Here is a 14,628-nt window from a genome sequence, read left to right on the forward strand (position 1 = left end):
AAGTGAATTATTTTCCCTGTCTGTCCCCTGAAGAAATTAACCTGACCCCCAAAATCATGCAGTAAATTAAAGCTTTTTTGGACAGCCCTTGATTTTTTATTTGAAACTTGAAGGGCGCCTTGTCAAGTCTTTTTGCTTTTGTATCTCAGCGAGCAATTTAAACTACACTGAGTGCACATCATGTTAGCTGGCTGGAGTCACAAGGCGCAGGCATCTCTTCCACCTCAACACCCAAAGTTTTGCAGGGTCATGTTCCGGAGGGCGCGCAGTGTCTCATCACCTGATCCAGCATCTCGCGGTTCTGTCACTGCGCTCAAACAACCCTCGGTTCTGCTCTGCTCAGGCAAAAACAGAGCTGATAGATGTGATGTGACATGGTGACCCACGGCTCAACCCTCTCATGTGCTGCTACTTTACTCATGAGAACTACCCTGTCTTCACTGGCTACTCACTTCATTCAGAAACGGGTAGTAGATCATGGGTGTACCTGTGACATCACTAGTGGTTTAATACATTTTAACCCTTTTATTTTTGTTTGGTTTTTATACTCTTCCTCTATAAACAGTTAGCCGTTATACGCACTTTACAAACACATTTCTGTGCAGTTATAGCCACCAATTAATATAAGAGAATACATTTATCAATAAATTCTCTTTATACTCGGCACTCAAAACAATATCATATTTCTGATCTGACACAACGACCTCTATTCCTATTTGTGCAACTTTTGTTGGAATTGTATTTATGAATTTTTTCATAGTTCGTTTTTCCACTTATTTTCAGATTTGTAGGGTTGGAACATTTGAAATTTGGGATGAAATATATTTGTAGATATAATCCACTAAACCTGCTTTGTACAGAACTGTTTACTCGTGCATTAAGAGACGGTTGGGAGGTTAGAGCAAGGTACTAAGATGTTTCTTTGCATTCTTTGTGTGAGCTCTATTGGCTCTGGCAGGTGAAGCACATGGCTCGGAGGGGAGCCACTTTGTGGATGATGAGCAGAGGACACAAGGGTCAGATACATGGAGGAGAAACACACCAGGGTCACCGACGAACCACAGTCACAGAGACAAGAGCCTCCTTATTTCTGCACAGCAGACGGGGTTTAGCACTTAAAACTGCTTACCCAACACTACAAAATATTTGAAAATCATATATGTATATATACACTAGATTAATGGAATTTATGGAAATTAATATATGGAATATATATATATTAAAAATAACCTTTAATGAAATTCAACACATGGCAATTTTAGTCAGAATTACATTTTATTTGATAGAAATAGGACATTTTATTTTATAAACTATAGAACATTTTATAATTCTAAAAAATATATATATATATATATATATAATTACCTAGAATAATACTGAATGTAATATGGGATTGACATTTTTTCTGACACTAATTTACATCTAACTTAATTTAATTTTATCATAACATATTTTTTTATTTATGTATTTATAGATTTTTTTTTTTCTATTATGAGAATAAAAACACACAAAAAATATGAGCAGAAAAATTGTAAACATAATAATAATTATTATTATGTATATATAAATCTATAAAACAAATTCCTAATCAACTCCTTATTTATTTTCAGGGCAGTCTCAAGCAGTCAAAACGATAGTTCATGTGTGTAATCAGTGACGCAGCAGATTTTCATCTGGGCATCAATAAAGGCCAGTCGGGGCATTGCTCTGTCAACAGTCATTAGAGCAGCTGGCCAAAGTTTTACTAATGACCATGTAAAGCTCATTATATCAGTGACAACTCACTCACATACACACAACAGCAGGGATGTGCTGCCCCTTTGTGTGAAACTAGTTATTTTAATTTGAGTCATTAGTATTTCAGATATTTTCAAAGAGACTTACACGTCAGAAATGTATTACACTGTATGCGATTGTTTTGTTGTGTTTTTAGGTTACGTACAATTTAGCTGTTCATTTCGTAGTAGCATAGTGTTTTATGTTAATTGGGTCTCTAGACCTTCAGTATCATTTATACCATATTAATGGCCCCATATTTCTCTTTTTGCACCTATGCTATTTAATGTTCAAATATTGCCATAATACATTTCATTTAGGCTATAATTACTTTTATTTTCTTTAAACAAGTGATTAAACCGTATATAAGGCACACCAGTTTATAGATAGCAGCTGGTATGATAGTTGTAAACCTCACTCTCCTGGCCTTAAGAGACGGATTAGCGACCGACAGTAGATGCCACTGCTTTTATAGCCTCCTTGCTAGTGTGTTCGTCTCCCATGACAGGGATTGTTCAAATCCTGCTCGGGGTGGGTCAGGTAGGACCGGTGACATCAATCACACACCTATGCAGATCAAGTCCAATAGATCGGTTTGGGTGAAAAAATAAGGCTAGATTTACTAAAAACATTTATTTCTGTTTTTTTTTTTTTTAATGTATTTACTGACTGGCCTTTATTGATGCCCAGATGAAAATCTGCTGTCACTGATTACAGACCTGAGCCTTCCTTTTGATTCTTGAGAGTGCCATGAACAACACAGGCTAAACAAATATGCAGGTAAAGTGAAATTCTCAGTTGTTCTCCACTGAATGATTTTTAGAAAGGACACATTAATAGACTCCTAAATTGTATCTACAGGTCTTTAACTGATATTAAGTGATATTAAAATTGGCCATTTTTTTTTTACCATATTATTATGTATAGGTCAGTGCACCCCAGGGCTAATTTTCTTCTAGACTTTACCTCCCTTGTGAGAGCTGCAAAAAAATTATTTTCTAAACAAATATTTTTGTCTTGTTTTCCTGTAAAATTATCTAAACTTTTAAAACATGATTTATTTACTTGTCAAGCAAAATGGGATAAGATATTAAGTCTTGTTTTAAGATAAATCTGACTAAATTTAGTGAACTTTAGACTCAAAACAAGAAAACAATATCTGCCAATGGGGTAAGCTAAATAAACTTAATTTAAAGAGAAAACAAGTTTTTTTTAGCTTACCCCATTGGCAGATTTTTTTCTTTTTCTTGTTTTGAGTCTAAAGTTCACTAAGTTTAGTCAGATTTATCTTAAAACAAGACTTAATATCTTATTTGCTTGACAAGTAAATAAATCATGTTTTAAGAAAGTTTAGATAATTTGACAGGAAAACAAGACAAAAATACTTGTCTAGAAAATCATTTTTTGCAGTGGTGGTTATTTGGTAATTTGTGGGGAAATTCTGTTTGGACGGACCCTACAGCTTGGCTACCATTATTATTCGTCCATTGAAAAGTCCTGCAAAGGCATCATTTTCAAAGTGTCAAAAAATCCCCTAGACAACAGGACTTTGACAGAATGTTAAAATGGGCAGCGAGTCCGTTTTGGAATGTTTGTAATTTCAAACTTCAGAAGTCAAAACTTACACACAAGCCCATTAATCTGCTTTAACATTGTTTCTTTCTGTTAAACCTGTAAAAACTTCAGACAAGGTTTTGCCAGACCAACAATATAGTTTGTCTCAACGAACTTCACGTATCTAGTTTAATTAGTACTTTTGAACCACACAAAGTCAAATATTCATATTTTCTAAGCCAAGCTATTTTCTGTAATGTAGGGCAAACATGCAGTTATAGCAATGAACAGTAAATTAAACATTTTATTCGACAGCCCTTTTATACAAAGAATAAATCTTAAATATATAAAGCCTAACATATGAAATAAATGTCAGAAAACTATATTTTTTAATCCTGTTTAAACATATTTTTCTATAAAATAATGACATTTTAAGCACATGTTGCTTGAATTCAATAAATACTCATTTTGAAATATCAATAACAATATATAAATTGTTAAATTTACTTTATAAAAAATCAGCAAAGATTTCACATAAAAAGAGGAGTGCATCAAAATATGAATATCAATTATTTTACAAGGTCTTCTACTTCCAGAAGAGCATGGGCACTTTAATCAGGCAGCATTATAAAATTAAAGAGAGGCTCAAATATTCTATTAGACGGGAAAAGGGTCCTATAAGAGAGCCGTGGACCCTCATTGTCACAGGGCCCTGTGTGTACAGGGGGCCTTGTATAAGCTGTGGGTTCCACATATTTAAGCATATAAAAACATTTGTTTTCAAAGTTGATGCATCACGAGACCTTGCACACAAGAGATCCTGCCTGACGAGCCAACTTGCAAAATAGAGTGAAAAATTGGGGACAGGACAGTATTTTTAGGGCTGCTTCTGTGTGGTTTTTATGACATTTATGTTTATTTATATATAATTATATGCATTTTATAGACTGAAATAGAAGTGTTTTTTTTTAAGAGAGGAAAGAGGCAAAACCCGCTGACATCCAAATGACAGAAAACAGCAGCAGCTTTTAAAACGGACAGAGGGGCTTAATTATTCCAAATGAAATGTCAAGCAGCAGGACACCCATAACTTCTCCTCTCAGCCAGTCTCTAAATAACATGACAAATATCACAGCAGAAATATTTGAAATGGATTCACTCTTCCCAACACAATGTTTCCATCACTGAAATGACTTTAAATACATTCCTGAAAAACCTTCTCCGTGACTATGACAAGAAATGTAAAGCAATCTGACGTGTAAAATAGGCAGATGGGGAGTGTGGGGTGGTATTATATTTTGGTCGTTTGGTATTTTATTGAAATATAACTGAAATAATGGCCAATAAGGAATGAGAGGTTTTAGCATTGCAGGAGGGTGAAGAAACAATGTGTCTTCTTCAAACTATTATCATATATGAAACTGTATGTCTATTAGTTCAATGTATTTGGAGACTAATGTCACACTTCATATGTGTGACTCTAATTGCATTAGATATAAATATAAAATGAAGTGGCATCAAACAAGTGATGCTGTACCTTTTATTAGAGCCAACTCCCTTTCTTGCCTTTAATCATCTGATATCAAGGTCAATTTGAGTGTGTATGATGTCACTTCCCCTCAAGCTCACACAGGCGTCCTCGCAGAGTAACCACAAGTGCAGAATATCTACTATGTGTGTACTGTATGGATATGTTCCAGTAATGTCTGATTGCCAAAAAGTGTTCAAATTATTTGTACATATATAGAAATTTCAGTAAAGAGAAATTTTGCAATATAATTGCTGATGAATTTGGGATAATGAAGCTGTTATTAAATTTAACAACTGCAACTTCACAAAAAGCTCATTTATAAAGCTCTAATTGGGTATTTTGAATTGGGAAATCAAAGCAAACCTCATCTCTGACCACAATACAGCTACTTAATGTTAAGACAAGGAATCAATAGCTTTTGGGGAAATGTCTTATAATATGTCACATATGCAGAGCACTGTTCAGGGCTTCCTCCATATGTGTGTCGGTCCAGTCTGTGTGTGTTATCCGAGACTTAACGGAACCCTTCCTGTCATCTGCCAAACTCTGTCACTCACATCCTTTATTAATTCATCTGCCTACAGTCAAAAACGAATGAACAGTTTCATTAATCATATCAATAAATCAGTGTAAAACTGGCCCCACAGAAACCAAAGGCACCAATCAAATGTGGTAAAAAACAAATATTGTTTTAAAACTTTTATATAAATAAATAACCAATATAAATAGCCTTTAGCCTCCTTGTTAGAGCACCCACCTCCCACGCTGGAGACCTAGGTTCAAGTCCCGTTTGGAGCGGGGCGACCAGGACCGGTTACATTGGTGCCGTGACCCGGATGGGAGTGAGGTTTAGGGGGGTGTGTGTAACGGGAGCCAGCTGGTAGATAGCTGTGCAACGTGTAAACCTGACCTCAAGAGCCTCCTTGTTAGAGCACCCGCCTCCCACGCCAGAGACCTAGGTTTGAGTCCCGTACGGAGCGGGTAGAAAAAGAGCGTCACATATATATATTATTGAGTACACCTGTACATCTACTTATTCATGACATTATCTAATTACCCAATCGTGTGGTAGTTGTGTAATGAATAAAATCATTCAGATATGGGTCAGGAGCATCAGTTATTGATCACATCAACCATCAGGAAAGGTGATTTAGACCATGGCATGATTGTTGGTGCCATTTATATAATATCATTTATATGACCTAAAAAATAATAATTATGGTAAATAAAAAAATTGCCAATTTTAATATCACTTAATATCAGTCAAAGACCGGTAGAATCAAATTAGGAGGCTATTAATGTGTCCACTGCAATGTTTTAAGGCAATAAATGATCTTTATACAATAATATATATATATGCAATACTCTGTTGAAGTGAGCTCTGGTGAATACTTGCCCTCTCTTGGCTGCCTTGATCTTGGCTATGAGATCATAATCAGGTCTGTTTCACATAACTGCCGATTACAGTAAAGCTCAGATCCTGTTTCACCACTGAGGAGGGGTGGGGGGGTCAAGGAAGGGCTTTTGAGAGATGGAGGAAGTGATAGAGATAGAGACAAACAGGGTCGGGTGGTGTAGGGGGAGGTGCGATGCTCGCACACATCTCGGCCACGACAGCGACATGGATGACAGTTCAGAGAGTTGCCTGAAGACACCTCCATTTTAGCTACCATTCACTCTCCGGCTGCTGCACTTTCTTTGAACCCGAGAGAGAAATAAAGAGACAGAGAGATGCTAATTTCAGATGCTTTTCCAGAGTTAGTGTCCCTCAGAGGCCTTGGGCAGACGGAGCGTGAGTTAAAGTCGATGGTGCGTGTGTATTTGGCCGATCTGAAAAAGTAGAGCGAGGGACAGAGAGGGAAGATGAAGGCAGCTTTTTTTTATTATTTTGTCATTCCTTGTGGATCTGAGGTAATCGGTTTTAACAAGAACATATGTCAAGCAGCAGGGTCGGGTAGTTGCCCTAAACAGTCATCAAATAAAAACCAGAGCAAAACAAATGAAGGTAATTAGTGAAAGGAAGGAGGAAGGGATGAGTGAGGAAAAAAAGGGAAGTTAACTTTCTGTGCAGGTTCTGAGAGAGAGAGAGAGAGAGAGAGAGAGAGAGAGAGAGAGAGAGAGAGAGAGAGAGAGAGAGCAAGGAGCGGTGGCCTTTAATAGTATGAGACAGAGCCAGCATTTCCTTTCATCTCTCGAGGGGGACTCTGACAGAAACAATTCTCGTATCTCCTGGCCCTGTTTTCGAGCAGGCACAATGTTTACGTACAAGTTCATTTCGCCCCTCAATTTATTCTCTCCATCTGCACTCACAGAGTATTAACTAAAGCTAGGAAACAACCGGGCCTAGTTGAAAAGAAGGAGTGAATGAAAACAGTTTTACACATGAAAAGTAATCTAGAGCTGAACGTGTCTTAGAGCTTTACCTTCGTCATGTCAGAAGACATTTGATCACGGCTACATTTGGGGGCTGACTGATGGCGAATCAGCTGGAATGTTCTTCCTAATCAGGTTAAGAAATGCCTGAGATGCAAGCCAGATTATGTAAATCTGAACATGCAACTTGAACATGGGAAAGCAAATAGAGGATTTGTACTGAAACAGAGAAGCCAAAAATGTGCTGCCTGAGCCGTAAGGTTTAAGGAAGCGATGCTAACAAATGAGAGCTTTAATGCTGCACAGCTGGCAAAGTCATATTACCACATTTATTCTGGATTCTGAGATTCAGTAAGAAATTTGAACGGACTAAATTACTCCAGGCACGCACACACACGAAACACACACAGGCACACGCTTACAGAAAATCCAGTAGCTACGGCTGAACAGTGGTGCAATATGGGGCAAATTAGAGCGCAAACCCCACGGCCCATTCGGGGGCTCTCGAACAGCACTTTCTGGAACTCAGAAGACCCCCTCCCATCCGCGGCGGTCCGTCTGCCACCCCTTGTGCGCAGCGACAGGGTATTTGCACTGCTGAGGAGAATGTGAGCTAATGAAAGCAAAAGCCTGTGTTCACTAGAGTATAAAATTCACATTTGGCCAGTGCAGGCTGTGCAATCTGATATTATGAGGCCGCCTGACACACACGCACACACACACACACACACACACACACAGTGGCAGGGTAAAGAGAGAAAAAGAGAGAAAGAGACGGATAAAATGAAAAGCAAAACAATATTCCAAGGTATGTGTCCCAGGTTTTCGGGAATGCATTCTCTCACAGCAACGTTTTTGGACTAAAAATCAGTGAGAATGACTAATTAACTTCTGGATTTAAAATTGCTGCCAAATCAACACAGAAGACATGAAACTATGTGTATTGAGACTTTTTGGATCACTGAAAGGCGGTGCACTCGTTTAAAGATGGCGGCGGTGGATGGTGGGGATACAGGAAAGAAAATACAGCTGAAAAAATGGAGGTATTGTGTCGCCATCTTGATTTTCACGTGTGTGTGTGTGTGTGTGTGTATAGATATATATATATATATATGTATATATATGTATATATATATATATATATATATATATATATATGTGTGTGTGTGTGTGTGTGTGCATGCTTTCGTGTCGCTTGTTTATGCATTTTAGAAAGAGGCTCCATCCGAATAGAAAATGAGGTCATTCAGAGTGTAACAAAGTGACATCCAATCACAGTTTCCCATTGCAGAGAATCTCTGATTGGTTGAAGACTTGGAGCACAGCACAATTTGCCAACACTCAATAGGCTATTTCACAATGATGCACCAACCCTCAAAATACACTATATTATTATGTGTTAAGGTTTTGCATCCTAAAGTAGTATAAAACAGAAAACCAGCACTGCACTGATTCTAAAATAATTTATTTCTGAAAGTTTGAAGATGCTTTAAATGACGATGAAAAATACAGAAATAAAAGAAAACCTTGATAACGTCTGCAGACAGGAAAATAACTGCAGCTGCTTATGAGTGGAATCAAACATACAAAAGAGTGAGAAGAACGAGTATTAAAAGATAAACCTTGATAAAGATGATAAAGTAATGGTCATTCAGCGGGTCTAAGGGGCTGAGTGTTGGGACAAAAAAAGCACTTTCGTTCGGTTCAAAAGTTCAGTTGCATTACGAGCGCATGACCTATTTTCTACGCTGGAAGTTTGGCATCAATCTTCCTCATTCTGCACCCTCCTCACAATTTAATGCAACTGGACTAATCACAATAAACATGCCACCGAATGGGACAAGACAAGACAAGAATCCAGTACAAGTTGGGGCATAGAGAAGTTAAGATGTTTATTTATGTATTACGCTATTCATTTTTATTGAGTTCACACAATGTAAAAAACAGAGAAACTTTAAAGGAACGAAAGCAATTCATGTCATTGATACGTACTTTAACTTTGATTAGAGTTACACTGAGAGATTCAAAAAGTGGATATGTGTATTTTTATCATAAGGAGTTATTTCTGCTTAAAATAAAAGTCTTAAAAATGAAATATAGTTGCGGTAACTTAACTCTTTCCCCGCCAGCGTTTTTAAAAAAAAGTTGCCAGCCACCGCCAGGGTTTTTGACGATTTTCGCTAAACTTTAATGGCCCGCAGAATATTTTCTTCCATGAATATATGAAGATGCTATCACAATAAAGATCTGAGCCTCTGCTTTTAGGCAAAAAAAACGATTTTATTTTATCTTCATTTGTTCTTTTTTTATTGCGACTTGAACAGAGGTCGGTTTTGTCAAAAACAACATTTCAGACAAAAAGCTGAGAAAAAGGCATTTTTATCAATCTGAGTACTTTGAGCATTAGTACAATGCTCCACTTCTTCATGTTTGAGACGATCGCAGTCTGTTTCTTTGATCAAAGAGTTGCGTACTCTTTCAAAACATGCGGAGGGGTCTTCCTTACCGTATAACACCTAAAACACGGAAACCCGGAAAATTCAGTGTTTGGCGGGGAAAGGTGTAGTTATTTGAGTTATTTTTATATCATGGATTATTTTAAATGATTTAAAATTGAAGTATTTTTAAATTAAAATGTTACAGCGTAAAATACAAAGAATAGATGAATACTTTTAAGAAGTTTTAAACCTTTTAATGGATTTCTAAAAGGTTTTCGAAAGTGCAATCCTTTATAAAAACACACAGAAAATATGCTTCATGTAGTAACATCTAAATAAACTTGTTATATTAAGTCAAAAACATTATTTAACATCACTGAATCAACATGAAAGCATTAAGTTACACCAACAGAACACATTTTGAGGTTAGATCAGGTAGAAAAAGGTCCTTTGGGCACCAATTGGAAGTTGCCTTGTGGAAAACTCCTTTGGCAAACGTCTGGCAGACCTTTGTGGCAAACCGTTTGTTTCCTGCTAATATGCCACAAATGAACTGCATTTGCAGCAAATAAACAGTCTTTGCAAGGGCTATAATGAACACTGGTGATGCTGATAGAATTACTGAAGTCTAATAATGATGTATCATCAGGGGTGAATTAGAAGCATCAAAAGAAGTCCTCCATCGGCTGTCTCTGGGTCAATGGGTATACATAAGGGAGGGTACTGATATAGGCAAGGATCAAAGGTAAAAAAAAAATCGAACCAATCAGATAGTTCTAGCAAGTTTACTTTTTACGAGACCTGAATTAGGTGGTCTGGGTGAATCAGAGGGGTATTCATGGGACGTCGGGTTGTAATTACCATCACGGGAAGGCAGAAATTACTGCCATACCTTTATGATTGCACACTGGCAGGTTACACCCGGGATGCCACGTATCATACTACTGTTCAGGTATCTGTCGTATCTGTGTCGGCATCGCATGAGTCCGCTGAGGAGCATAATTAAAGGCCGAAAGCTGGCTGGAACATTTCTTTCTATTTCTCTGTCTCTCTTTCCCTGCAGTGTTGAGCGTTGACGTCGTTCATTTTATGTAACTGGGTGAACGACGGGCAAGTGTGTGCCTCAGGTGGGGATGGTACGGTTGAACGGCTCACTAACACATCACAACGCACTCTCTCTGACCGACTGTTTCTCACCATAATGCTATCCTGACCCATTTGTGTTTAAAATGCATTTTCTATGGTGTTCCAATATGTTATACGGCAATATATGACAATATTCAATTGTAATAACAGCAGCAACAATCCTAATAAGTGTAATTGATAATCATGTTTAAAGCATGACAATATTTATCAAAATAAATATGATATTATATGATTGAAATCATGTAACCATGGCTAATATATTAATTTAGACTCTTGAAATACTTGTTAGGAAATACTAAGAAAAAATAATACTTATATTTTCCAAATTATTCTTTAGAATTGGCTCTCATTTTTTCACTATAATGCATTTATAAATGTACAGATTAATATAATAATATAATAATATACAATGGGCAATATATTTAGTGACATTAGATTAAAAATATTTAATTTAAATATCAAATATGGTTTTGTTACACTTAACATTGAATCAGTCTCAGTAAATATTCAGGTAGTGTAATATGTAAGAGATTAAATGTATAAGAAAAAGAGAGAGAATGTCAAATTACACATGCTCGGGTCTCAGTTGCTTGTGGTCAGCATGTTAAAATGTAAAACGACAATGAAACTGTTATTATACCCGTTACTCACTGTTTTACATATTTTCCCTCATCTCTGATTTCATATGATTGCCCGTGATGACAGTAAAAGAGCGCTTGCACTCCGCTATTTAAGAGGCTGCACTTTTGATGCTGGCTTGATTTCAGAAATGAAATGAAACACTGATTGCTGAATCATTTCCATTGTTTATTTGAAATCTCTCAATCATGCACTTAAGTAAGAAGAGACAGAGAGAGAGAGTGAGAGAGAGAGCAATACTGTGTGTGTGAGTGAGACACATATGACTTATATCTGTTTAGAACTTTATTTGTTTTGTTTAATATCCCATCAGAGACTTTGTTGTCTATGAACAAACATAGTTTTGCAAAAAAAGGATGGAGCTAAATATATATATTTTGGACAGATGGCCGATATTCAGAGCATTGGTCAAAATCTGTTTTTGCTCGCATTAAAGGGAGGTCAACAAATCAAAATGAATGGGTAGACTTCAGTGTCACAAGTTCAAAAATAAATAGAAAATGCATTTTGATGTAATTAAAATGTATTTCAGGGAGAAAATGTATAATAATAATAATAATAATAATAATTAAAAAAATAATAATATTATATATATATATATATATAAATAATACTGAAAATAGAAAAGATAGAAAATTCCAACCAATCAAGTATTTTATATAAATATATATTTAGATTTAAGCATTTAGATAATTAATAAATAACTATTCTGTCAATCAAAAAAGAATAGATACATTTTTCTTTACAATTTAGATTTTTTTCACTAAATGTGTTCATTTTTTTTTATTGTATTTTTTATGTATAATAATAATAATAATAATAATAATAATAATATTAAGTCTCGATTTCAGCTTCCAAAACCGTTCAGGCAGAATTATTGCTTTTGTATTATTATTAAAAAAAAATGTAAATGCCAATAAAAAATAAAAAGACTCTTTCATTGAATTAAAGAGCAAATTAATGTTACTCTGTCTGCTGATTTAAAACAGCGGTAACATATCTGTAATATGTTTTATGGTGACACAACTATGTACAGTAAACACAGGGAGGACTCATGTTAAACACAAGTGAAATCAAGGCCACAGTTATTGAAAACATGAATCTACTGTATGTGTGTGTGTGTGTGTGTGTGTGTGTGTGTGTGTGTGTGTGTGTGTGTGTGTGTGAATGTGTTTCATGTGATGTGTGAGCTAAATTCTGAAGTTGTACAGTAGACGGCACACTCACTCCACATTAGAAGAGGATTCAAATGATGAAACTCGCTCACGGCACGAAAGCAAAGCAAGCGAGGACACACACTCTCTGACCGAGCAGTGACCACCCTAAATTCATCAGTGTGTATTCTGTTCACTCTGTGCCACACACACACACACACACACACACACACACACACACACACACACACACACACACACACAAACACACACACAAACACACACTTAGTACTTGAATTTACCTTGTGGGTCTGTTTTATCCAGCATAGCTAACCTACATTTACTCTAGATGCTCAATGAATCCAGTCACCTCAACACTGATACAGATATCATGAGGGTGTGTATGATTTTATCGACATGTGTGTGTTTGTGTGTTTGTATGTAGTGGAGGAGAAGAGGTCGGCTTCACAATAGTGCTTTGAATCAATTTGTGCTGTCGGCTGGATCGTTACTGAAATAACAGTCTTGTTGATGGAGATGTATTTAGTTTAGTCAGTGATGCACGACACGCAGTATTGAACTACCAAGCAGACTAATCAAAACCAAATTATATCCATATCATAAGCAGAGGGGCTACTGGAGACAATAGGGCCAGTAATTCTCCATAGACTATTTGTTTAAGCCTGTCGTTTTTTGGAAGGGGTCGAAATTTGTTCAGTTTTTTTTGGATATAAATCAATTGTGTCACACTACATAAGTTTTGGCTTGTTTATTTAAACACAGGGTCCGTAGCGAGCAATAAGGGTAATGGGCAGTTTCTGTGCTTTTGGCTGCGTATATATTGAATAAAATATTAAATGCATCATAATTGATCTATTCTGACAGTTAAGTCTGACATTACATACTTCATCTAAAAAAAATGTTTTCTTTAAAAGCATCTTAAATGCTTCATAGCATATTTATTTTAAATTATTTTTATAATTATTATACTTGAACATTAATTAAGAGACTACTGCTGGAGTATGGAGTCACACCTTAATATCGATGAAATCTAGGGGAAATTTCAAAATTAACAACACTAAATAAAAAAAAAAAAATATTATTATTATTATTATTATTATATAATGTTATAGTATAATATCATGTCCCAACCACATTCAACTGCCCTCATTCGCACTCATGCAATAAACACTGAATGAACAGTCACATTTATATTGAGAAATCATTCTACCAGCGATTTGAATTTTGATGGGTCACATTATCATAGGCTCCAGCCCCCCGCAACCGCAGGATAAGCGGTTGACGATGGATGGATGGATGGATGGGTCACATTATCTGAGCTGCTATTATAATATAATATATAGGCCTGCTATTGTGAGTTATGAATATAATTAATCATTTTGCTGCTTTCCCATAGTCCCACACAACCACGTATCAACATGTATGGACTGCTTTTTAAATATATGCCACAAAATGTTACTAGTAACATTGATACTGTATGTTACAAAAAGCCATAATACATGAAGCCAAATGACCATTGCTGGTCTTTAATATCAGTAAAGATTCACTGGCTTGTAACAATTAAGAGTGTTCTGACATTCCGAAGATCTTCAGTGATTGAACGCCTTGAGATTGAGCACGCTAACATTAATTATGCTGTCACGCTAATCAACTGAACTGAGGTTTACATGCCGGAATTTGGGCAAAATTTTCCTGCTGAATTCAGAATTAAGTTTGAACATTATAAAATACTTTCAGGGTGAATGATTTGAAATCAAAAGATATCGAACACACGTGTACATGGTGATTGTTTACAGTCTTCAGCACTACTTGGGAATGAAATAAGCTCTACCCAAGTAGTATAATGCGGTTATGTTATGGTGGATGTTATTGTATGTTCATGAAGGAATTACGACAGTTTATATTTCCATTCATGTCATGAGATGCCTGAAAGGTCTTGTGGGTTGGCTGTTAATTACGAATGATTTAGGTGATGTGGACTATTCACATCCACATA

Source organism: Xyrauchen texanus, chromosome 14 (assembly GCF_025860055.1).
Source record: "Xyrauchen texanus isolate HMW12.3.18 chromosome 14, RBS_HiC_50CHRs, whole genome shotgun sequence".
NCBI classification, from domain to species: domain Eukaryota; kingdom Metazoa; phylum Chordata; class Actinopteri; order Cypriniformes; family Catostomidae; genus Xyrauchen; species Xyrauchen texanus.